The 26,126-nt window shown below is 43.2% G+C and overlaps 1 protein-coding gene across 3 annotated transcripts in view; it reads right to left on the bottom strand.

The window, feature by feature from the left end:
* MRRF (mitochondrial ribosome recycling factor) overlaps positions 1-26,126 on the bottom strand; it is a 150,935-nt gene that overhangs the window by 29,515 nt on the left and 95,294 nt on the right. The gene's annotated exons all lie outside the window — the stretch shown is intronic.

The raw sequence follows: 26,126 nt of genomic DNA, 5'->3' as shown, positions 1-26,126 counted from the left end.
ACCAGCAACAACCTGGTTCACCAGCCACTGAGAGGTGGCAGGGGTGTTCTTTAATCCACAGAGCATCACCCTAAAATGAGAGTGGCCCTCTAGAGTGGAGAAGGCGGACCTCTCCTTTGCTCCCTCGGTTAGGGTGATCTGCCAGTACCCTGATGTAAGATCAAAGGTACTGAGATACTGCTTGGCTGGCTTCAAGGTTACAAGAAGCTTGCTTCCATAACTTAACCATCTGGCTTCTGAAGGCTAGCGTGTATCTCACTACATCCAGGGGTGCCTTCCTGTGAGCTTGCTCCCACCTTTCTTTCACCAGACTCAGAGGTCCTCTTACTGGGTGCCCATGCAACAGTTCAAATGGGCTGAAACGCACTCCTCTCTGTGGCACCTCACAGTAAGCAAACAACAGGCATGGTAAGAGGATATCCCACGTTTTCCTCAGGGCCTCAGGCAGTCCTCTGATCATGCCTTACAGGCTCTTGTTGAACCTCTTTAACAAGCCCATTGGTTTGTGGATGTTAAGGGACGAAGAATGTGGATGTTACCTCACACTGACTGTATATAAGCATACATGAAGTTTGTGTCCCTGTCAGACACAACCTCCTTGAGAAAACCCACTGGGGGAAAAATCCCCGTCAGGGCCTTTACCACTGTGGATGCAGTAGAGGTCCTCAGAGGGATTGCCTCTGGATACCAAGTGCCATGATCCACCAGAACCAGGATTAACCTGGTGCCTGATGCACTATGGTGATCCATAGGCCCTGCAATGTAGTTGCCCAACCTCTCAAAGAGGGTGCTAACAACAGTAAGTGGGTTAAAGGGGGCTTTTAGTCTCTGTCCTGTCTTTACACTTGCCTGGCAGGTCACACAAGTCCCATAGAGCGTATCTAAGGAATTCTTGAAGTGAGGGACTAGCCTTGGACAGGTCGTGTCTTGGCCTAGGAATCCTGCCATGGGAATCTCGTGAGCCAGCTCCAGTAGGAAGGCCCTGCAGCCTTGAGGGACCACCAGGGACCTTGATGTCCCATGCACAGGAGCATTAGGCTCACTGTACAGGAGGTTGTCCTCCCAGTAAATATGAGGACTACAAGAGGCATCACCTGCTTCTTGGGCTTCAGCCTACGGCCTCATTCACACAGGGTTGCCCACTCTCTTTGTGCCCTACAGAACTCCTTGTTGATGGGTGTTCCCTCCACATGCCATCCTGCAAGTTCAGGCAGGTTACCAAGGGAAGCAATGTCCTCTTCAGTGGACTCTGGAGCGCCCACTGTAGGTGCCCCGTCCATCTCATTGGAGGTACATTCAGGGGCTGGATTACCATGCCCTCTGCCTTTCCCATCCTTAGCTGCTGGCTGGGACATTATTCCAGGCTACAGCCCTTCTTGACTCCCTACTCGGAAAGCCATGGACCTTGTTGTGGCACAGATCCACTCAAGTGACCCTTACACCTCCACAAGAGCCTTGAGCGCCACTTCCTTCCAGGTAGTCTGCTCCAGGTCATCAACTTACAAACAGTCCACAGGCATGGCAGGGCTCACTGAAACTTTCAGAAGACTTGAAACTTCTCCCCACTCAAATGGAACCAGGGCCACAGGATAGCGACCCTCTCTGTTGTCAGCCAACAGAACCTGGTGGAATGCATCAGGCCCTGCTCTGGGGAAACCAGCTGACTCCTTACCATAGTCATATTGGCTACTGTATTGCTCAGAGTCCCCATAACTTGTGCACTGATGGTGACCCATTGCCTATACTTTGTAGTATTTGAGTGCACATGGATCTTGGGAACTATTTCATTGTCACTCAGGGACACTAGTGTAACCCCAGAAAACTTCCTCCCGTTAACTTGGACAAACTCCTCCCCAAGCACTATACTACCCACAAATGGAATAATTACTCCAGTGGGAAGTGGTGCTCTTTTTGGACACTTCGGATCCCCTTTCTAGTGCCCATACTCGAAGCACTCATAGCACTTGATGGGCTTGGCTGCTAAACTTTGTCAGGGTAAGTTTTCTTCTGGTAGCCAGATCGGGATTGTGAACCAGACCCTTTTCCCTGCGGGTAGTTTTGGGTGCCTTTAGACAACTCAGTACATTTATCTCAGCCTTCCTTCTTCAGGCTGGGGCGTGGCCACCCTTTTGGAAGTTGTTGCCCCCCCTCTCACCCCCCACCCCTAAAGATAACTTTTTGGACACCCTGGTGCTGCCCCACCAGAGGTCTGTCTTCTCAGCAAACCTCCTGGCATCAGTAAGCTTGCTATCAACCAGGTGTTGGTTCAGCTCTGGAAAACATGCATCAAGAATGTTCTCCTTCAAAACAAGTTAGACAAGGGGTGAGACATACCTTGGAGCGAATTACAGGAGACGAGGCTGAGGGCAGCCTGAACAATCCACAGCGCCAGCACCGGGTCTCACCGCCACCAACCGCGCCGCCGCTCCGGGACTACACATCCCGGCAGCCTTTGCGGCGGCGCGTTGCCCTGACGCTTTTCACGTGCCAGGAGGGGCAGATAAAGTTCAGAGCCCTTGGTGGAGCGGGGGGGAGACATACCTTGGAGCGAATTACAGGAGACGAGGCAGAGGGCAGCCTGAACAATCCACAGCGCCAGCACCGGGTCTCACCGCCACCAACCGCGCCGCCGCTCCGGGACTACACATCCCGGCAGCCTTTGCGGCGGCGCGTTGCCCTGGCGCGTTTCACACGCCAGGAGGGGCCGATAAAGTTCAGAGCCCTTGGTGGAGCGGGGGGGAGACATACCTTGGAGCGAATTACAGGAGACGAGGCAGAGGGCAGCCTGAACAATCCACAGCGCCAGCACCGGGTCTCACCGCCACCAACCGCGCCGCCGCTCCGGGACTACACATCCCGGCAGCCTTTGCGGTGGCGCGTTGCCCTGACGCGTTTCACGCGCCAGGAGGGGCCGACAAAGTTCAGAGCCCTCAGCGTCGCGGGACGCGAGCGGGACGAAGCCCGGGCAAAGGGCGGGCCCTCTACGGCCCTCCAAGGCCAAACAAGGCTTGGCTTGGCATACTCTCTAACATCCACTTTTCTGTTCCTGGTTGCATAGAATTCTACCGTATACCACTTATTATCACCAGAAATGTCTACCCCTGTAGTCGATGACCTTCCATCTAGGGTAGGAGTATCCATTTTGGGTCCACTAGATAAATTCTTTTCTAGAGCAATTACAGACGTCGATAGAGACATTGCACTGGCTGAGCGGCGTGCTGCTCGTCGTCTCTCCATCGAGCTATTAAAAACTACTGCAATTGCCTCTATTTCCAAGGATACCAATGTTTCACATCTAGATAACGCCTCTATGGAAAATATAGACGCTGATCTGTTTAACACTGAGAGTATTCCTTTAATATTTCAAGTTAGCTCGTCCCCAAAAAATGCCACTTTGTCGACATCCGTTGCTGCTCAGTTAGACCTACCTCCCCCTAGCAATTTAATTATTGACCTTATTGACCTTAATACCCCCACTACTCCAAAGGCTCTTGAACACCCTAGTCAAAGTCTTACCGGGACACAAATAGGCCTGGGCGTTGATCAGCAAGTGCAAATACGCACTCTTCCACCTGTGGATCCTAAACCATTAACTGTAAACAACCCTCCTAAAAAGAAACAGGAAGTTATCCGCTCACCTCCCAAAAAACGAAGGAAAAGAGGCACGGGAAAAACAGCTAGTCCCGCCCGTAACCTATTGCCTTCCAAAGACTCCCTTAGAAAAGAATTACTTGAAATTGCAGAAGGGGTCACGACCACTTCTGCAAACATAATTCCTTCCCTTGTTCCACCATCTTTGAAAGACTTTGTTGACGCGATGGAACACCTCCTGAAAGCTTTACTGCTACCAATAGTAGAGAGAGTCAAGAGAATAGGTGCCCAACTGGATATACTCATCGAAGGCCCTAAGTTAAAAACTCCAATAAGAAAGGATGCAGCAAAACCAACTATCATAAAGGAGGTAGATAAAATATCAAATAAGGCTAAAACAACACCCGCAGTAAATACTCCTACTGCACAAACCCCTTCTGTTAAAGCGAAACCAACGTCCCAACGAAGATGCCCCAAAACTCACAGCCACAGTCCTCTCAAATAAATTCACTTATGGAATCAGCTAGAATGGGAAATAAAAAGACCCTTCCCGAGCTGAACAAGGATGGATTTAAATCAACAAGAGTCCCACGTGAAAGAAATGTGGATTTACCCCCAGCTGCTTCTAATAACGTCATCATCCTTACAGGGGTCTTGCCCTTATCATCAGGATCCCTTGAAAATCACACTAGCCTAAAGAACAAAGTCATTTATTGGCTACGTAAAAACAGGCCATTGCCACCTCACATAAATGGTGAAATCATCACTGTGCGAAGAACAAACTGGGTTGGAGTGCGTCCAAAGGACATTGAGGGCGATATTGTAATTATTACTTTTAAAGACTCTAGAGTTATCCCGCACATCAGGGACTGGTTCTCAGACTACAACAGGGGGTCGATTACACCCAAAGTTTTGAGTTACTTCTATCCTGAAGCCTTGATGCCCCGTAAAACGTATCGCCCTAAACAGCGCTACAATAACTACCCCTTCCCCCAGCATCAAAGACCTTCATATAACCCCTACCCCTTTAGGCCAAGAGCCATGGAAAATACATTTCCTCCTCCTTTTCCACATGACTTCGCCGGATATGGTCATTGTCCGCCACCTATAACACCTCAGTGGAACATTCCTTGTTATAACCAATACGTACCTCTCTCTGGCTTGGATGACATTGAATGACTCTCCTCTCCTGAGGCAGATAGCCATGAGAAGGGGAATGTATCTGGTACAACTTTTAATGTAGCACCTTTAAGCAATGCCGTTCCGTGCACTAAGGTAGATGATAAAGGGTCAGAAAGCCGGGTAGCCTTTTCGGACTCCTTAACTACATTACCTTGTGTAATTCAGATAAATAATACAGTGACATCCTATAACCATCCTGAGAATCGAGCCACATTTCCCGAAATTCAGATCCTTAGCTGGAATGTGGCTGGTATTTCCACTAAAATAGCTTTACCAACTTGGATTGATGTGGTTAGCTCTTTCTCAGTTTTATGCTTTCAGGAGACGTGGGTGCAAACCCTGGTACATCTTCTGGGCTTTCAGACCTTCCACTCACCAGCATTAGAGAGTAAGCAAGGAAGAAATAGGGGGGGGCTGTGTATATATGTCAATGTAGTTGGGGGTTTGAGGGTTCGGAAACATCTCCTCAGGGAGTCTTATCAAATAATTGTCATTCAAATGGGTATATCACTGAACCTGTTAATAATTAATTTCTATAACAACACTCCATTACAGGGATTGGAGAAAGCATTAAATGAATTGTCCCATGACGTTGTTTCTATCAAAGAGCAGTGCGGGGGTGAATGGGTTACTGCCTTTATGGGCGATTTTAATTGTTATACCCGTCAATATGCCTCAAGGGGACTATGTGAGTTTTTTTCCACCCCTGAAAATGAAATTGACGATACCCTTAATCATTTTATGCACTCAAAAACAGGGGAGGTATTAAATACCTTTTTTGCACATTTTAATTTAGCTTTTGCAAATGATTTACCGAGACCCTTCAAACCTTCTTTTCATGGAAGAGGTTCAAATTCTACCATTGATTTTGTACTCTTCTCTAAAATGCATGCTTCCCTGATATCCTCTTGGGATACACTTGCCCAGATATATGGTGACCATTATCCCTTAGCCCTTTCCATCCTCCTACCATCTTCTATTACTCGCCATTATTCTCACCTCATAAGCTATGAGCAACCAATCACAATAGGGGCGCTAAATGGCTATACCCTAAAATGGGAAAAAATTGACCCCGCTAGCCTCCTTAAGAACCTCTTGCAGTTGAGGTGGGACGAGGTGCACATTTGTCTGTCCCCGCTTGAAAACCCCCAAAAAATCCTTAAAGCTTTTTTAAAAATACAAGAAAGTTTAAAAACGTTACTTACCCGTCAGTTCAAGCCAGGTCCTATTACACCAAAAGGATGGTTTGATAAAGATTGCACGAGAGCTTTAAAAATTTTGAAGAAAGCCTTACAATCTACTCCAAAGTCACCATCTGAGATACGTCAGGCTAGATCTCGGTACCGCCTTGCCATAAAGAGTAGGAAAAAAATTTTGAAAGCAGAAGCTTGGCAGACACTGTTGTTAACTTGTGAAAGCCGTGATTCCTCAGCTTTTTGGAAATTTGTTAATGCCCCACTTCCGTGGGTCAAAATGCCCGAGAGGAGGTTAGATCTGGCAATCGATGGAGATACTTGGGCTGCATATTTCCAACAGCTGTATAGCAAACCTAGTCTTTCCAATACACCTCCAATGGATCCCACTCCTTCCTTCAATAGAACCATAATGGGCCTGAGAGAGGCTTCTCCTAATATCGTTTTTTCATGTGAGGAGGTTACTCTCGCCATCAGAGAGAGCCCTTCTGGTAAGGCCCCCGGTCCAGATGCCATCCCAGTGGATGTCTTCAAGGCCGAAATAGACTTCTGGGCCCCGTTATTAACTTCTGCCTTGAACTGCGCAAATGCTTATGGTCAAATTCCAACTTGGGCAGAGGCCATTGTGGTACCTATATACAAAAAAGGAGATAGGCATGTACCCTCTTGTTACCGTCCTATCTCCTTGCTTGATGCGTTAATGAAGGTCGCGGGACGCATCATCTTAAAACGCATCCACAGCTGGACAGAGGAGGCAGATGTACTTTCTAGTCTTCAATATGGCTTTCGAACTGGTAGGGGCACAGTCGAACAGAGTTTGAATCTATACTTTTTAATGTCAAAATACGTGGAGGCTAAAAATGGTAACCTTTTTGTAACATTTATAGATTTGAGCTCTGCGTTCGACTGCGTCGATCATGACCAGCTATGGAGTGTTCTTAAGCACCTGGGGATGAACATATCCATTCTTAATTTTATTATGGACTTGTATAGATATGCGGGGGCCAGGGTGCGGTATGGACAGAGAGGGGAATGCTCCCCTAGATTCACCATTGCTAGAGGTGTGAGCCAGGGGTGCATACTAGCCCCCCTGCTTTTCTCTCTTTACATAAACGCCGTTGGTGACCATATGCGGAGTGCTGAATGTGACTACCCTAAGGTGGAGGGTCATGCCGTCCCAATCCTGTTATATGCCGATGACGCGGCTATATTGTCTCAAACAAGGTTGGGGCTGCAAAGGGCTGTCACTAAATTCACTCACTTCATGCAAGAAAAGGGCCTGAAAGTAAATATCGGTAAGACCTTTTCCCTGGCTTGTAGTAAGGGTACTAAGAAAATCCCATGTCCGATATTTATTGAAGGACAAAAAATAGATACCGTAGAACAATTTCCTTATTTGGGTATCTACTTTCATAGAAAGGTGACCTGGCAGTCTGCTGTAAAAGCCAGGAATCTTGCCTTCATTAGAGCGATTGGGGCATTGCGAGACTTTGCTAGCAAAATAGGGGGGAGACCAGTCAAGCAGCTTATTCCCATCTACAAAGCAAAATGTGTATCGACGGCAATCTATGGGGCTGGTCTCTGGGGGATTGACACTATAACACCCATCCAGAAAGTTGAAAACCAGTTCCTAAGGTACCTGCTAGGGATGCCGAAGTCAACATCCATTTATATGATCCATATAGAGCTGGGGCTACCGTTCATTTCTGACGTAATTAAGACTGAGCCCTTTCTCTTATGGCACAAGATTTGGACCACCACAGAGACAGCTTTTAACCGAGAAATAATTGCTGACAGCCAAAAACTAGAGGGGGCTAAACATATAAAATGGTTGTCATACGTTAAAAGGTTTTGCTTTGAAATTGGTCGCCCAGAGTTTTTCACTGACCCTCTGAGCTTGGAGCATATTACCAGGAAAGCTTTGAGAAAGCTCCTAATGGATCATTTAGAAGCAAAAAGATGGACTATTCAAAAAGCCAATAAAACTGTTTTGGATTTCCAAAGGATTACCTTGATCCAGGGACTACAATTATATCTTTCTACTGACATTACTTGTTTCTCAAGAATGCTCCTTTCTAGACTCAGATTGGGCTTCTTTTTTCGGCTTATTACCTTCCCCTCCTGCAATGACTGGTCTCGAAACTTGCCCCCTTGCCCATGCGATGACATTACACATCAATCCAATATCCATTCTATACTGTTTTGTAAATATTATCTAGCTCCTAGAAAATCCTTACTGAGACCATTATTGAAGATCTGGGGTCTGCGGTCTTGTAAAGATGCTTTTGACCGATTAAAACAACTGGAGAATAGGGATGTGATATTTACCATGGGAAAGTTCTTGAAATTGCTGCTAAAATTTAGGAATTCGTTACGATGGGACATATGAATTTGCGTATTTATTTGTTGTTCTTTCATTTTTTAAATACTGTTTTTATGGAAAATGTTAACCCCCTTGCTCCTTGAACTTATGTTTCTTTTCTGGGTTTACATTTGCTTTTTAATTTTTTATAAATTGATCAATGTAATGTATGCTTTTATGATATCCTTGTGATAATCGAATAAAGCTTATTTTGATTTGATTTGAAGTTAGACAAATTTGTCATGCTCATTAACTGTTTTACTTCTCACCCAGCCCTTCAGTGCCTTACCAACATAATCCAGAAAATCCACCCATGTTTGTGTAGAGAGTTTGTGACTAGCCCTAAACCTTTGTTGGTAACTCTCAGGTGTCAACCCAAACTTGCCGTCAGTTGGTCGGGTCCTCCACCTCTAGCATAAAGAGGATGTCCCTCCCAAACATGGACATGTACCACCAAAGACCCTCACCCCCAGACATCCTCCGGGAACCTGTGCACTTTCAAAGACACTTCATAGGCTGCCAGCCATTTATTTTTGTCACCCCCCACTACATAGTTTTGCACCATATCTTTTGGAGTATAGGTTCTGGATTCATGTGAAGACACTGCAGGTATGCTGCCATCCTTATTGTTGCTGCTGGCCCCCGTTTGGAGGGCTCTGATATCCAGTTCTCTGAGGCTAAGCTCATGGGCTATCTTCCTTTCCTCTAGAGCCGGCTCTTTCTCAAGCTGAGCAAGCTCTACTTTTAGTTTTGTCTCGTCCCTCCTGTCCTCCAGCTCCTCTGGGGTCAGGTTCTTAGAACACACACTGCTGCATGCACTAGAGTAGACTGTCAGTCCTGGGAGAAAATTGACCCCCCCTCTGTAGGCTGAATATCAAGACCCTCTTTCATGGCTCGCTCTGATCGCACTTCTACAAAAGTTACATGGAAAATTATATCAATATCCAATTTCTTGCTATCAAATTACAGTCCTATGTAGCTGAATGGAGTGCTTGCAGATTGAGCACGTGGATGAAACTTATCCTCAGATAGATGCATTTTGGCATTGAACCACAATGCTTTTACATTTTAGATTTTCCCAATTCCTTTCGGTGAATGAGTAAACTTTGACTCTGCAGTGTAATCTTAAACCATGCTTAGGTGGATCGAGTGTTAGCCTGGAAAGTTGTTTTGTCAACAATCTGTAAATAAAGAGTTTTATAATAGAGATGACGTGAGGTTTCACAAATATTTCACTGAGAGACTTATGAAGTGATCTATTCAGTTACAAACTCATGAAAATAGATTATTTAATTGCCTAAATAGTATATTGATATATTTTATGAGATAAGTGTTTTCCTTGGGCCCAAATCTGAAACATTTCTACACTACTGACAGCTACAGGTGAACATGCATTGTCAACGCTAGTGGGTCTGCATGTGGCAAGCTGGTGTGATTGTTACATTTGTTTTTATTTTTTTCAAAAATGCATGCCAAAAAAGAAAAAAAAACATGCTGCTGGGTAAGCCCTGTGTTTGGCCATAGGCTTCCAATAACAATATTAATTTAGAAAATCGTCATTAGACATTATGAAAACAGAACAAAACAAGTGCTTCCCAGCATGCAAGTGTATTGTATTTGTACATTTTTTTAAAAAACTTTTAATGCAGAAAAAAATAAAAAGGTACTCCTGGCTTTTACTTCATCCTGCTTCTTCTCGTTAAGAATCTTGAAGAAGATCTCTCTTTTCATTCCTTCAGAACTCCAAAAAACGGTTATTATTGCTTTAGTCATCTCTAGGATTGAATTTTGCAATGCTCTTTATGTGGGTATTCAACAATGTCTGTTGAGTAAACTCCAGACTCTCCAGAACACCGCAGCCCATCTGCTAGGTCACTTAAGCCTGAATTAACCTTTATTGGCTTCCAATTCGTATTGGGTCAATTTCAAAGCTCTGTGGATGGCACACGAAGCTATTCACAATGCTGGCCCTGTATACTTCAGAAAGACCTTCCAGTGGCATACTGCCAGGCACACATTTCTATGTCCTGCAGCTAAAATGGCGGCCATTCTCAGATTCAACAAGGCCCGTTGAGGGTTGCAGACGTTTCAACTTCTCCACATGTAAACTGTGGAATTCTTTGCCCTTTGACTTCAGAGCCCAATTTCATGCATTACAATTTAGGAAGCAGCTTAAAACTGCTTTTCGCACAATCTCCCTCTCACTAGGATTTCACACTGGGATTGTTGTCTGATGCGAACGCCAAAATGCCTATGGGTAATTTGCGCGCTCTATAAGTCTTATACTTACTTACTAATGACTATAACTCGCAGACTGTAAACACACAAGGTTGACTAATAAAAGAAACAAGCACTGACACAGTCAATAGGCCTTGTCTTTTGGCTTTTCCAATGCATTCTGCTGACGCTATTCCCCAAACAAACATTGGTAATGCATTGGTTTCGCCTATGTAATGAATAAAGTGTTAACACAGATAACACAGGAGTGGAGAGGATGTGGCGCAGCTGCCAGAGCTGCCGACTCGAGAGCTGGGGAGCTCGGTTCCAGTCTCAGCAGCGCTGTGTAACATCTTGTGATTCTATGCAAATCACTTTATCTCTGTGGGTGACAAATTGTTATATAAATATGCTGCAAGAGTAAAAGGCAAAACTTTATGACAAAATAGTTCCACCAAAGAGGATGTTAACAATATTTTGGTGGCCGGAAGCAGACAAGGAACAAGCATTGGTAAATCCAGGGAAATAAGCTACAGCCAATAGAAATGGAGGAAACTTAAATGGATAGCACAGGAACCAATGAGAAGCCAGGAAAGAGAGGAGGTGAGATGTAATCCCTTTTCAGTTTATATTGGATTTCTCGAGCACAGCGCAAGCGCTGAGCAGGCACAATCTAAAAAAGAAAGAAAGTAATGTCCAGCATAGCGGATGCAGGTGCATTACTGCACATGCACATGTATGCTTCATAACACTATGGTGGTCCAGCGAGATCGCCTCTACACATGCACGCATCACCTTACATGAACATATGACACAAGCGAAGGCAACAGTAGCGGGAATCATGAAAAGCAAGCAGAATTGACAATATTCAGGTATGTAGTGGAGGAAAAAGGAGAGACAGATGTGTGGGACAGAGGTACCATGTAAACATTATCAGACACGTGCATCCAAGGTTTCTTTATATTAATTAACTGTCACGTTGCTGAGATCTACAGGCCCATGCATCAAAGGTTTTTTTGAGCGCAAAAGGTGAGATTCGCAAAAATCAGCCGTTGGCGCCCGCAAAAAGACCTTTTGCGATGCATTGGAGGACTTTTCCCTTAGAGCCCGTACTCCTTTCAACGCTCGGAACATGAAGGACCAAGAAGGACTACAAAATCCATTCCCCTATCCTGTCTCTCCACAGCGAGATATCGACGTGAACCCGGAAGTAGGCGGGTACAACCCAGGAAGTGCTTGCCGCAGCCCAATGAAAGGAGGGGAAATCGAACAGGAGGCGTCTCGGACCAGTGGCGAGGGAGTAGCAGGAACAGAGTCGGGAGAAGGACAGGAGGAAGAGAAGACGGACACTGCGAGTGAACAACCAAAGGAAATCCAAGGAACGAGGACGCCCTGGGAGAAGAAGACGCGGAACCGGACGAGCGGTGGTGCGAGGAGTGGTGGTGTCTGCCTGAGGATGCTGGAGAGCTGCCGCAACTCAGGAGAGTTGCGGCGGAGCCGGTGAGTGGTAGTGTCTTGAGGGACCAGGGGGAGGGTGCGAGGGAGGCAGGTGACAAGCACGAGAAGGGACATTGGTAGTGGAGTGGAGAACCTGCCTCAGAAGTACCCGTGTGTTGCACGCTCGTGCATTTTGGTTTTCCCTGAACAGGTGACACTTTCTTTAAATAGCTTGACAGATAACAAGCCTAATTTCCTATTGCATTTCTTTTATGACACTATGTTAGACTGAACTGACCACTAATAGGTTTCCTATGCGCACTGCCAAAAGAGTATACACCCCCCCACCCCCCACCAAAAACTAGCACACGGAGAGAAGACCTGGAGAACTAGCACTTCAAGGTGTGGTGATGGGTATATGGTACAAATTAACTTTACAAAACAGTAACTGACGGCTCCATCTTTTCCTCTCTTATGAGCCTCCGGGGAGACAACCATTATACTGAAGAGGAGGAGCCGGGAACACCTACCTCTGAATCCCCATCAAGCTCAGCCAAGACCAAATCTGGAGAGGAGCAGGAAGAAAAACATCCTGAACAACATACCACTTCTACTATTGATAATAAAAACCGTCCTTTTGGAAAATACATTCAGCCTCCTCGCCTGTTTATCAAACCTGCCCTCCCACAGTACCAATAGGTACTCGCAAATTGCGCATGCAATTTCAAGGGTGCAAAGGTGTCAAAATGATACACTGTTGCACCCCTGAAATTGTGATGGGCACCTATGTTGAACACACACATGCCCCAATGACATGTGTGTGTGTAACCTGAAACCTTGAAAAATTCACTCTAGTGGATTTTTCAAAGTTTTTGCAAAATACAGGCCAGAGTTATTTATCTGTATTTTGCGGCCCCAAACAGCGAATTTAATGAAAAATTAGTGTAACCAATTTCACTTAAGATTGTGAGAAACATACAAAATAAACATGCATTGGCAAAGCCAGCAGGTCTGAGATTGATGGTCAGCGTTTTGGTTTTGTCAATGTCTGACACATTTCCGCAGTTGTTCCTGGCAATAAACAAAACAACTTTGTGTGCCGATATGCTCCTTGTGAAAGAGCAAAATGTGGTCACTCACAGTGAAGCCAGGAGAGAGAAGAGCGAGCGAGAGCAGAGAGAAGAGAAGAGAGAGACGAGAAAGAGCGAGCGAGAGCAGAGAGAGAGGAGAGAGAGCGTAAGAGAGAGCGTAAGAGAGAGAGAGAGCGTGAGAGAGAGAGAGAGCGTGAGAGAGAGAGAGAGAGCGTGAGAGAGAGAGAGAGAGTGAGAGCGAGAGAGAGTGAGAGCGAGAGAGAGAGAGAGAGTGAGAGTGAGAGAGAGCGAGAGAGAGACAGAATAATAATAGACGCAAAAGGCCATGGTTAACACAGACCTAATTAGGGGCCCAATTATTAAAGAAAGTCTCAAAAGTGCATCCATGGTATATGTCCTTGTATTAAGAGCAGATATACAATTTTCTTCACAAAACGTTACAGAAGTAGGCCAAGAAATAGTAATCCTAGAAAATATTTGTGAACTGCATTTTAGGATGAGCAAATATGCATGTGTAGATTTGCTCATGAGAAAATCTGGAGTGTCTGCAAGTTCACTTTCCCTCTAACCACAAGTTTCACATCTGCCATGGTCAGTTAAGTTCCAACCTTTCTCAGGATGGAAAAAGATTAGAGAAGAGTTGGTGAAAATCCTTTAAACATACTGTGCAAGGTTTGCAAAGACTCAAAGGGGCATTCCAACCCTCAAACTATTGCTTACCACTACCTCAGCCCCAGTATGTAGATCTGGGGAAACGTGGCAACATAAGGGAATGTATAGTATTCAAACCCTACTATGGTATGAGCCAGGTTATATCAGAGATCCTATATAATGAGATTGCTGCCATAAATTGTTGCCGCATAACATGGCACAAAAGGGATAAGTGGATTTTGTTACAGGACAAGTAGATTTGTGAAGCAATCTGCCCCATGGACAAGTAGATATTTTTTTTTAATTCCACACCCCTGTGCTGGGCGAGATAGTCTGCATAGGCTGAGGTCTGCATGGCCTTATCTCTCCTCTTCTTCATTGTGTCTAGCTATAGCATACCAGCACAGTGAACTGCAGCTAGCTGTTCCTCAGCCCAGACTAAACTAAACACCGATGGAGAGGGATCACCAAAAGCGGAGACTCGTGAAGCAAGCAATTTTATCGAACATGAGCACCAATCACTTTAGAAACGAAATCATACAGCTTCTTTCTTTCATGGGAACAGTGGAGGTGTCGAATAGAGTGTCGGGCACAACAGGGCGCCTACACTCGCAAGGCACACAAGGGAAGACCCAATTATTCAAGCACTGATGAGTCTGCACAGACTCCGACAGTTCTGCCTTGGCGATAGCCACCCAGAAGTAGCCAAGTATTGACACTTAACCTTTAATTGGGGTGTACAGGGACGGAAGAGTAATGAAGGAGGTGCACTGAAATGGGTAATGGGACATTGCGGCAATTGGCATAACTTCACATATCAGAATCATATGGAACGTTTCCTGTATGGCAACATGGAAAACAACACGAAAATGGCCTGATTTGGCAATGTGTGCTTTACATAATGGGGGCAATCATGGCCAGCTCTTCTGTCCGAGTTGAGTCCTGCACCTTTATGATCAGGAACCACTGGATATTAGGAACTGAATAGGAGACCTTAAGACAACAGCTTTGACACAACAGGCAGGCCTCTGTCACAGTCAGCCTTCTGGATGTTTGAACTACTGGTCACCTCGAACAGGCAAACTGGGATGAACCAAGGCGTGTTGGGCAGCAACCCTTGCCGGTCAGCAAATTTCAGCAACATTATTCCATCAACCAGGTCAAATATTTGTGTGCCAAGGCCGACTATTTGAACAACGCATATAGTGGATATAACTTCTAATAAAATCTTATGTAACATTTCTTGAGTAATTTATTTTCAGGAATATCAATACTGATGAGGTACTACACAATCTTTTTAAGATTTAGCTAAGTATTTAAGATAAGTGTAACTTCACTTGAAGTAAGTATAATCATTTTCCCAGTGCTTGGATAAAATGATAGGTTAGGAATGAAGTGCATTTGAACTGCTGCATTTGATAGCATAACCGCAATAGCATGTGGAAAGAATGCAGATTAGGACTAGGATGCATAGACGGAACAGCTTGAAGGACCTGGTACTTGAACAGGAGGCAGGGGGATGCAGATTTGAGGTATCAAGTGACTGTTAATGGTTTTGGGGACTAGTAGATATATCTAACAGGGACATTGTTTTCAATTCTTAGAGTCCAGCTTCACATCCCTTCCATTTGAAGTACTACAAAGGGTAAGTAGGGTAATTTTGCAGTGTGCAAAGAATGAAATCCAAAGTTAGCACCTTCATAAACCTTGAATTAAATTTATAGCAGTGTGAAAGGTTGTTAGAAGTTTGCAAATGTTTATTCCTTCGATAATCAGGATACAAGGGCTAAGACAGAATGCAAGACTAAATGCTGTTATTTTGTTGAATCCTCCAATTCACTATTTACACCCAGCCCAAAGCCCAATTAAAAATGTTATAAGAAAGAAAATACTCTCGGCCCAATAACTTACATTCAAGACTGGTACAGTGCTTAATTATTTCTGCTTAAGGAGGAAACCATGGGTGGCAAACTTGTTATTGAATTGGCAAAATTATGCAATTCCCTACTGGCAAATACAAGAGGCAATGAAAAAACACTTCGAGTTCAGAAGTGTGATTAGGACCTGGATATTCCCCAAAGTGATCCTACAAAAAATCCAATAAAGCACAATTCCTGCCTACTGATACATACCCTCAAGGACTGTCTAAGAACTGCTAAATAAGTATAATCCCTTTACAAACAACCAGTAATATCATGGAGCAACACATCCCATTAAAATCTTACTACACATGCATCTCTCTTAAACAAGCGCATAAGTAATCATCAAAGCAAATCCGAGGGATTGTCCACTCTTCAAAATTGTACCAGAAAAACCTAAACAAAACACTATGCAGACATACCACATAACTCAGCCCCACTTACTAAAAAAACTAGAACCAAGTCTTTGTCTTTGTAATAACTTTATTCAGATTCATGTTTGTAGAAACCATAAAAGTACATACAGTAGAATTGCAACATTTTATACAATAAAAAGATGAACAAATTCATTAAAAAGCTGTTAGGAAAACACTTTTCAGTTTTAAGAATAAAAATATAAATATAAAACACCAGGATTTAATTATAAATTCTTTCTATGTCGGGCTAATGGCAAAACATTCACTCCCAGTCACAGATCTGGGTTTAATCCATCGTTATTTTGTTCACCAAGCCACCCCAATTCAGACATGGCCATATGCAAATCAGTCTTGACCCTGTGCCTCATGGGAACAGTCCAGCCCGAACTGCCAAGCCATGTCTCCCCTGGACCGGGATGCAAATAAACGATGGATTTAGGCACAGATCTCTGCACTGGGGTGAATGTATGACATTGTTCTGCATTCTGTCCATCAACTGTTGTTTTTGCATTTGTCACCCCGAGTGGGATGGGTATGCTCAGACGTGAGTCCCATGCTCTCCACACCACTGAAGTCAAGCTATCCTGGCTGAAGACCGCTAATAGCCAGAAACCGGTCCTGGGATTCTTGATTCCCGTCCAGGGAAGACATGGCTTGGCAGTTCGGGCTGGATTGTTCCCATGAGGAACAGTCTGAACTGGGGTGGCTTGGTGAGCAAAATAACGATGGATTAAACCCAGATCTGTGACTGGGGGTGAATGTTTTGCCATTGTGCAACATTCCGTCCATCATCTTGTGTGTTTTTATGATTCTAACTGAGGCTTTTTAGTCCCTTTTAGTTTCCACCCTGTCCTCTTTTGCCCCCCCCCCGGACTTTATCTTAATTACCTTGAGAGTTCCCTTGTTTTTTTTCTAGAAAAAACTTCTAAGATGGGTCACTTCAGTGTACGGCAGTATTGTTTTACTGTGTTCTTTATGTGAGTTGCTGTGTTTTGGTACAGGCTGTCCTGTGTTACAATGCCATTCGTAAACGTCTGGTTGTGTTTTGCTGCCTTGCTTGCTTTTGTGGGCCATGGAGACTGTGCCCTTTGAGAGGGTGTTGTTTATCTTTTGGAGTTCCTTTTTGGGCAGTGTTCTTTCTAGCGCGGTTTGGGCGGGTGTTTTCTTTGGTACACTAGAACAATATTCCTGTCTGCTTTGCTAATTGTTAACCTTACGTCTTCGTACACATTAATGATTTATATTTCATTGCCTGAATTATTTTTTGTACACGCGTGCACCATTGCAACATTTCCTAACCGTAACTACAAAACCATCAAAGGAATTAAGGAAACCACACCCCCAACACTGCCATCGCCACCGAGAGAAAGTGGGAGCTATAGAGTGGCCAGAACTACTTCTGTGTTTATTTATATATTACGGACCTATAATTAACGATTTATTAAGGACAGTTCTTTTAAGGTCCCAAAGGCGAAACCTATTGGCTATGCCAATGCTTGCTCTTTTTCTTGTCCAACCCTTGGACTATAGTTTCTTTACCATCCTTTTGAATGGAGACTTCCATCATTCCACTGCTTACATTGAGGTAACTACGTTTTCAGGGTTTTTATAGCACACCTGTAGTGCATGTGTTCTCTTACTGCCTCTCCCTTGCTTGCTAGCTGCTGCTCCTCCCTTCTAGTCCCCACTCCTTCACTCTATCCATTTTTGGCTCCTACCCCGACACACCGGGTGCTTCCCGCACTTCTCCAAGTCCTGTCTGTTTATTGTTTAATAACCCAGCAGCTCGCTTTCGTACTTTGGCTGCATTTACCGGCTCTCTTCATCCCTACACTCCGATATATATATACATATGTATGCATTTAGCTGTTTAGAAAAGCAAAGTAGCAGCAATTTACTAGAGTGCTGCTCCCTTCGGTAAACATACTTTTGTGCAACTATTATTATTTTTTTTCCTATTTGCCACCCAAGGACATCCACCATCTTGGAACGGTAATCTAAAAAAGAAAATGACAGTCATGTCCTGTATACATCATCATCATGGGGCAGTCATTGTGCATGTGTCACCCTGCATGTGCCAGTGAGCATCACACTCATTCACATCACGGTGCTAGGCTTATCTTTTGTACCGCTGTTAACCATTTTATTTCAATTTTTTCAAATATTTTTGCCGATGCTCTGTAGAATCGACAAAACCACTGGTACAGCCAAAACCCGAGAGCAATTGGCGTAGGCAATACTAGTTAATACGCTACACTTTGTGGTACGGTTTGGCTGCATAACATACTTACCGCCTTAATAGAGGCTCTAACTACGATTTTTGTAATACACAATGAAGTATAAGAAAAATGCACTCAGTTTTCAACAAAAGGTCACGTATAAGTTGCCTTAAAATGTGGCTGGAAACCACACATAGACAAAACAAACAATATAAGTAGTCAGGCATTGTATTTGCCTCATAAACTGGATCTGCATTTATAAAAACAGAGAATGTTATCAGAACAGACAGGCGACTCCATTGCAGTTACAGAAGAAACTTTGCTCGGAAAATAAACAGATATATAAACCTCACAAAGAAAACTGGAAACATGTCTCATTTCCTTCCCTTGACAGATGCCCTCCTTTATAAACAAGAGAACCAGCAGGGTCCAAGAACATCCTAATACAGAAATATGTTAAAAAAAATATCCCTCTGCTCTGATTTCATACTTATCAGGAATGCCAGCAAAGTAATCTTTTTAAAATTCTTTAAATCCACATAAATGTAAGGAACGCCTAAAACATACTGAAAATGACACACACAATGTTAATTATGCAGCATAATTTAACAATTACATAGATGCTATTAAATATAAAGTTAGAGTTTATCAGGAATACTTGTGACTTATGTTCAGCATACATTTTATATGATAATCCTACTAAGATAGATGTCAAAACAGCTCACAACCATGCACCGAGAGGATTACATCGGACTACAACTTAAGGAAATGGCCAGCTGTTTCAAAGACACTGTGCCCAGTTCACCAGCTAGATATTAAATCAATCAAAAAATGCACTTTTAATTTCTGATGATCATATTTACACATTCCTTACTTGTAGTGCAACTGAAATGGGTTCGGTAACCTGAAAGTGAATGGTTCTCTAGCCCTTCACCGTGGGTAGCACTATATATAAATCTGTCAAAGGAATTAGAAATACATTGAGGACTATAAAACTTGCAGCCATGCAATAATCTACTTATCGTGGAATTAAACTAACAGAGTCAGAGAGCAGCAGCGTATGAGGTGAGAAGGCGAGTCATGTTTTTTTGGAAGCCAAGATGTCTAGCTACTGCTTTGTGATAGGGTGGGAGAGTCCTCTTGATTCACAGAGTGAATGGAGAGACTAAACAGCTGGTTACAAAGGCATAGTGAAGGCTTGGGACAACAGCCAGGTGAGCTGACATCGACTCAATACATCAGGAATGTGCCTTTGCTAGAATATTCCTGTTCAAGAACAGGGAGGAGGGGACAGAGTTGGAAAGATCGGGAGACATAAGAATGTTGTGTATCATGACGATGATCCCAACCGATAGATGCAAGATCAACCAGCCTAGCCCCCACCCGCAAGGAAGGAAAGGTCATTAGGAATCATTTCAGTTTCGCTTCCATGTATAAAGTTGACCAGTAAGAAGATGAGCAGAAAGCTGTGCTAGGTACAGTACTGGTCATTCTAAACGTTTGAAAGCAAAAGGCATATTTTAAAACAGTCTAGCGATATCTGTAGAGTCAAGAAAAACCATTTGGTCTGACCACACACTGTAACTGGGCCCTGAAAGCCTTCCAGCAAGTTATGGATCCATAGAACAACTGAACGGGAGTCTCTGGTCACTTACCCCAGAAGAGAGTGTGTTTCAGTTTCAGTTCACTGTTTAGGGGTTTGAAATGCTTCAGTTGTGGAGTAAGAGCCTCACTTGTAGAAGCATCTACAGTCCCAGGCAGAAAATCCATGGAGTGCTAAGGTTTAATTAAAGTCTTTGAGGAGGAATCAGAGGGGTGTTTTTGGTTGTTACATTTATTAACAAACCTCACAAGGGGGATGCCCCAAGTACAAGCACATTACCTCACAAACTATAAAGAAATATGTATGTATGCATATATGTGTGTGTGATATATAAATATATATATTATATATAACGCACGTGGTAAACAAGCCTGTTAATTGTAATTGTTGCACTTAGTTAAGAGTGTACGCAAGCGGGGCGTGGCTTGAGCGCCGCACAAGATGGCGGCTTGATATCGGAGCTTCGCTGACAGAGCCCGGCGCCGGCAGTTTATCCCCGCTTACACCGGACGGAAACGAGTTAAACTCCCATCATCTGTAATCGGAATGTGAGGTGAGCAGGAGGATTCGTGCCTTGTTTCTTGAAACCAGCGACATGCGCTCATTTTTGATGTGACGCGGTCCGCTATTTCGGCGGCCGCCATTTTCTTTTTACCGCGATCCCCTCATGAGCGGTATTTCCCGAATGTGCGCCTCGCTCTCCATTCCACAGTACTGCTACTGTTTCCTCCCTCTCTAAACGGCTTGGACACAATACAAAATGCCTCTGCAGTTGCAATTTTACTCCTCACACGTTTTGAAATGCAGACGCTGCTTGCACTAATTCTGCCTGTTTTTCGCCACATTTGCATCAATAATTCATGCCTTACCTTCCTGGTTGGCGCTTCTCTTGCCTGCATATTGATGTGCGCTACGCTTGTTGACTCCTTCAAATCACAAATCCTGGTTGGCGCTTTACTTCAACAGCGTTTTCTCAGATGCGTTCTGCTTCCTGGCTTACTGACATGTTTTCTTTGCATAGAATTACTACAGCAACCTTCCTAATGGACAATGGTCTTTATCATATTGCATAACCTGCAGGTTATCGACGCTGCGGTCTTCACACTTACGCTCCTATGCAATGTCAGTTGATTTGCTTCAGTGTTCTCTTCGTGCAAATGCTACTTGAAGGCTTTTCTTCATGAGGAAATGTATTTTTCACAGCCGATACAGTGCTTAATTCGACTTCAACTTCATCATTTCTGCTTGGCGCGCTTCCTGTACGCTTTAAACAGTGCTGAGCCACAGTGGTCCTTCCTTGAATATTATTCCTATTGACTTTATTTTGTGGTTTGTGGTGGCACTAATATTTTTCCTCCTATTTTTTCATGGGGAAATTGCGTACTCTCAAGCTTACTGCCTCAACACCCAAGCCGCGTCATTCTTCAGACTCTGACTCCACAACTCCAACCATGGATGATCCTGCTTCTCAAAAGCCGGACTTAACCCCTGGGGCTATTCCGAAAAGTACCTCCTCAAGTAAACTTCTGTAACCTGCTTCAACAAAGCGCCTCAAAAAAGACCCACCCTCCCCAGGCTCATCCTCACATTCTGCATCTATGGATCTTATTCTTGAGGAAATTCGTGTGTTAAAACCTTTCATGGCTGAAACTACTAAGACTTTACAGTTTCTTCACGATAAATGGTCTACTCTTGAATCACGGGTTCTTCTAGTAGAACAGGCCACGGAGGTCCTTCAAACTTCAGGCTCTAGGATTTCGATTTTAGAAAAAGATGTTTCTCTCCTGAGGAGGCAGACAGAGGAGTTGGAAAATCGTAATCGCAGAAATAATCTCCGCCTTTATGGTCTTCCGGAACTTACAGAGGGATCCAACCCAACTGCATTTTTTCAAACCTTTCTGCCGAAAATTCTAGATCTTCCTCCTTCCTCTTCACTTAATATACAACGTGCTCATAGACTCGGTCCTAAAGTTTCCAACAAACCCCGAGGAGTCATCATGCTGTTCTTACAATATACGGATCTCCTGCAGGTTCTTTCAGCAGCAAAAACTAAAAAGCAAGTTATGTGGGAAGGTCATCGTCTTTATCTATCTCAGGATGTGGCTAAAGTGACAGCTGATCGTCGAAAACAATTCCTTGATTTGAGACCACAACTACGAGCTCTGAATGCAAGATATGGACTGCTTCATCCTTGTCTCTTTAAGGTGACATACAAGGATAAGCCGACGACTTTCGATGATCCACAGGTCCTTCAAGAGTTTCTTCGTCAGCAGGAGACCGACGTCATGGACACTGCTAGAGCTGTTTAGTCACGCATGAATAACCTGTTTGCTTTTCCGTTATCCTACTGTGTCGTATTTTTGTCCTATATTCCCTGCTGATTGATATCGCTTCTAGTATTTTTGTTTTCGGTATTTTATATTTTATATTCTGTATTATATATCTCGTATGTTTCTCTAATATTCTTCTTATTTTTTGTCTTCTTATAGATGATCTACCCCTTTCTTCATCCCGGTGTATTCGTGCATCCCTTCAACTCAGTTCTCTGCTGGTTCCTCCGATGTTCGGTGGCGTGTGTTCCGTTGTCGTCGTCATCTTCTGGCGTCGTCACCCCCCATCCGTCTTCGTTATGTATCCATTGGTATGTTTCTATGTTCTTTTTCTGTTGCTCTGTCCTCTTTACTACTCTCTTTTCCTGTCTTCTCTCTTTACTCTTTTCTCTCCTTTTTTCTCACTATTTTCTCTATCTGCTCTCTTGATTTATTTCTCTTACTTACTCCATCTCTACATTCCTACAACCATTCTCTTCCCTTTCCAATATACCTTTTCTGTTCTATCTTCTTTTCCATATCATTCTACTTCTGATTCATATTCCGAGTAGTTACTTGGAACGTTAAAGGGTTAAATAACCCTATTAAACGTCAGCGAGTTCTGACACATTTGGCTAGGCTTAACGCTGATGTAGCAGTCCTTCAAGAATCCCATCTTTCGGAAAAGGAGGCTGTAAAACTCAAACGTTGTTGGGTGGGACATGTTTTCCATTCTCCTGCTTTAGGTAAGAAAAATGGTTCAGTTATATTGTGTCACAAAAAGTTAACAGTTTCTGTTGTATCTCAAGAATGTGACGTTAATGGTCGTTGGGTTCTTGTAAATCTTCTTGTAGACAAGATACCAATTGTTATTTTTAATGTTTATGCTCCTACAGGAGTTGACAAATTGTTTTGGCCTGCTATTTCTGAAAAACTTGTTATGCTTGATGAACAATATGTTATTTTCGGTGGTGATTGCAATCAAGTTCTTGACCCTATTTTAGACAGAAACTCTAAAGTTAAATTTGTTTCCTCCAAAATGCACTCCCAATTTACTGCATCTATTCAAAATAACGCTCTAGTTGACATTTGGAGGCTGTGCAATCCCGACCTTCGTGAATACACATTTTACTCTCCCACTCACCATTCCCAATCCCGTATTGATTACCTGTTCCTTAGCAAATCCCTAGCTCAACTTGCCCTTCACGCAGACATTGGTTCTATCTTAATTTCTGACCATGCTCCTGTTTTTGTTGACATTGACCTAGTCCCCTTCTCTCCTCATTCAGGACGCTGGAGATTTAATAATTCTTTACTCCTTGATTCTGATTTTTGCACTCAATTTACTGTTTTTGCCACTGAATTTTTCACACTTAATCATCTCCCTGAATCTCCCATTGTCATGGTGTGGGATTCGTTTAAAGCAGCTGTTAGGGGATTTGTTATTAATTACGAATCACAAAAGAAAAAGAAGTCTATTTCTAAGACAACTCAACTTCTGGATAAAATTAAGAAACTAGAATATGCTTATTATAACTCTAGCTCTGACTCCTCCCTCCGAGAGCTTATTTCAGCCAAATTCGATTTTAACAAATTTACCACAAATGCAGCCTCTAATTCTCTCCTTAAATGCAATTCTCGTTATTATGGGGGTCAAAACAAAATGGGCAAATTACTAGCTAATTATCTTAAGATAAGAAGGGAGAAAACAAAGATTGAGTCTCTACAACGACCATCGGGTATTTCTCTGTTTAAAGATAAAGACATATTAAATCAGTTTGTTTCGTTCTATCAAACTTTATACACTCCTGAATCTACTCCTGATCCCGCTGATCTCCTTACGTATTTTCAAGACATTCCTCCCCCTCCCTCCACCCATGTTGATTTTCTTACGCTTGATTCGGATATCTCCCTCTCTGAAATTTCCCATGCTGTTTCTGTCCTTCATCGCGGTAAGGCACCTGGGCCTGACGGTTTCACCATTGAATTCTATAATCATTTTTCCTCCCTTCTTCTCCCTAAACTACTTCTATTATTCCAATCTTTTGTCGAATCTGGTTCTTCTCGGGGAACCTTTCAGGAAGCGCTCATTTGTTTAATTCCCAAACCAGATAAGGACCACACCTTATGTAAAAATTATCGCCCCATCTCTCTCGTTAATACCGATTATAAAATTTTCGCCAAAATATTAGCTCTTCGATTGGATCCCCTTTTACCAAATATTATTGGCCCTGAGCAATCAGGCTTTGTTAAAGGTCGTTTATCATCAGATAATTCCTGAGTTTTCTTTAATATTTTGAGTAAAGCTCCCTCCCTTTCTTATCCTTTGGCTGCCATCTCTCTTGACGCCGAAAAGGCTTTCGATAGAATAGGTTGGGATTTTATGTTTCAAGCTCTTCGTTGGATCGGTTTCTCTCCTAAATTCATTTCTCTTATCTCATTACTTTATTCTAGCCCCCACGCCTCAATTTTTGCAAACGGTATAACTTCTGATTATTTTCCTCTTCAACGAGGCGTGCGTCAAGGTTGCCCCTTATCCCCTCTCTTGTTTGTTTTAGCTTTAGAACCTTTTTTGACTAAGATTAGACTGGATGAGAATATTTCTGGATTTCGTTATGGCTCCCAACAGCAAGTTAAACTATCAGTTTATGCTGATGATATTTTATTATATTGTTCGGACCCACAATCCACTTTACCGTTCTTCTTAAATCAAGTTTCCTCCTTTTCTAAGGTCTCTGGCTACCGTCTTAATATTGATAAATGTGAAATTTTACCCTTAAACCCTCTCTGTCAAAAGCATCTCTTTCACAATTCTGGCTTTTCTTGGCAGCCTTCAAAGATTAAATACTTGGGTGTTTGGTTTGCTCCTCGTCTCTTAGATACCCTTAAGTTTAATTTCGATTCCCTTTCTGTTAAACTTAATGCGGCTATTACTCGCTGGAACCCTCTTTTCCTTTCTTGGTGGGGACGCCTTGACTCCATTAAAATGATGTTAGCCCCTCTAGTTCTTTACTCTATTTCCATGATTCCCATTCATATTCCGGACTACTACTTCAAGTCAATAGATTCTATCTTGCAAACTTGCAAAAATTTTTGTGGAAAGGTAAAAAATCTCGAATAGCCCTTTCTGCCTTGAAGAAAGATAAAACATTAGGAGGGGTTAAATTTCCGAATTTCAAATCTTATCATACCGCTTTTTCATTAAAGCAAGCTTTGCGTTGGCTCTCTTCAGACCTCCCCTTTTATCCCCCTCTTTGGCTACAGCTGGAATCCTCTTTCCTTCATCCTTTTGATTTTCATGAGATTCTTTCCTTTACTTCTAATGTAGCGTCCCATCGCTCCCCCATTATCTCCCGTTCTCGTACTCTTCTTTTACCATACTTGTCTTCCTCCTATCCTACTTCCTCCACTCATATTCAACCTATTTGGCATAATAAACTCCTCCAAATTCGCAATCGCTCATTGTATTGGAAGACCTGGCATTCCCTAGGTCTAAAATGGATTTCTCAACTTCTTGTGGATAAGCAACCTCTTTCTTTTCAGGACCTCCAAAAACAGTTCTCATTGCCCTCCTCCTCGCGTACACGATATATGTCGCTGATTCCCTCTCTCATCCAATACCTCTCTTCACTTCCCGCTACAAATTCTATTCCTACAGCATATCTTCCCATTTCCAATGTCATTGATCACTACCCTTCTGCTTCTTTTCTCTATAAATCTATTCAATCTTCTATTGCTCGTCTCAAATCTAGGGTTGAGTTGGCTTGGGAAAAAGATTTATCTCAAGTTTGGTCCTTCACTATGTGGGACAAAATTTGGTCAAAAATTCATAGTACTTCCAGAGCTGCAAATACTACCCAAACCTTATTTTTTGTTGATAATCGCACATTATTCACTCCATTACTTCTGTCATCCTTTTCCTCAGACATGTTGGTC

The sequence above is a fragment of the Lissotriton vulgaris genome, chromosome 5 (genome assembly GCF_964263255.1).
Source record: "Lissotriton vulgaris chromosome 5, aLisVul1.2, whole genome shotgun sequence".
Taxonomy (NCBI): domain Eukaryota; kingdom Metazoa; phylum Chordata; class Amphibia; order Caudata; family Salamandridae; genus Lissotriton; species Lissotriton vulgaris.
This window is presented reverse-complemented; position numbering and strand designations above follow the sequence as displayed.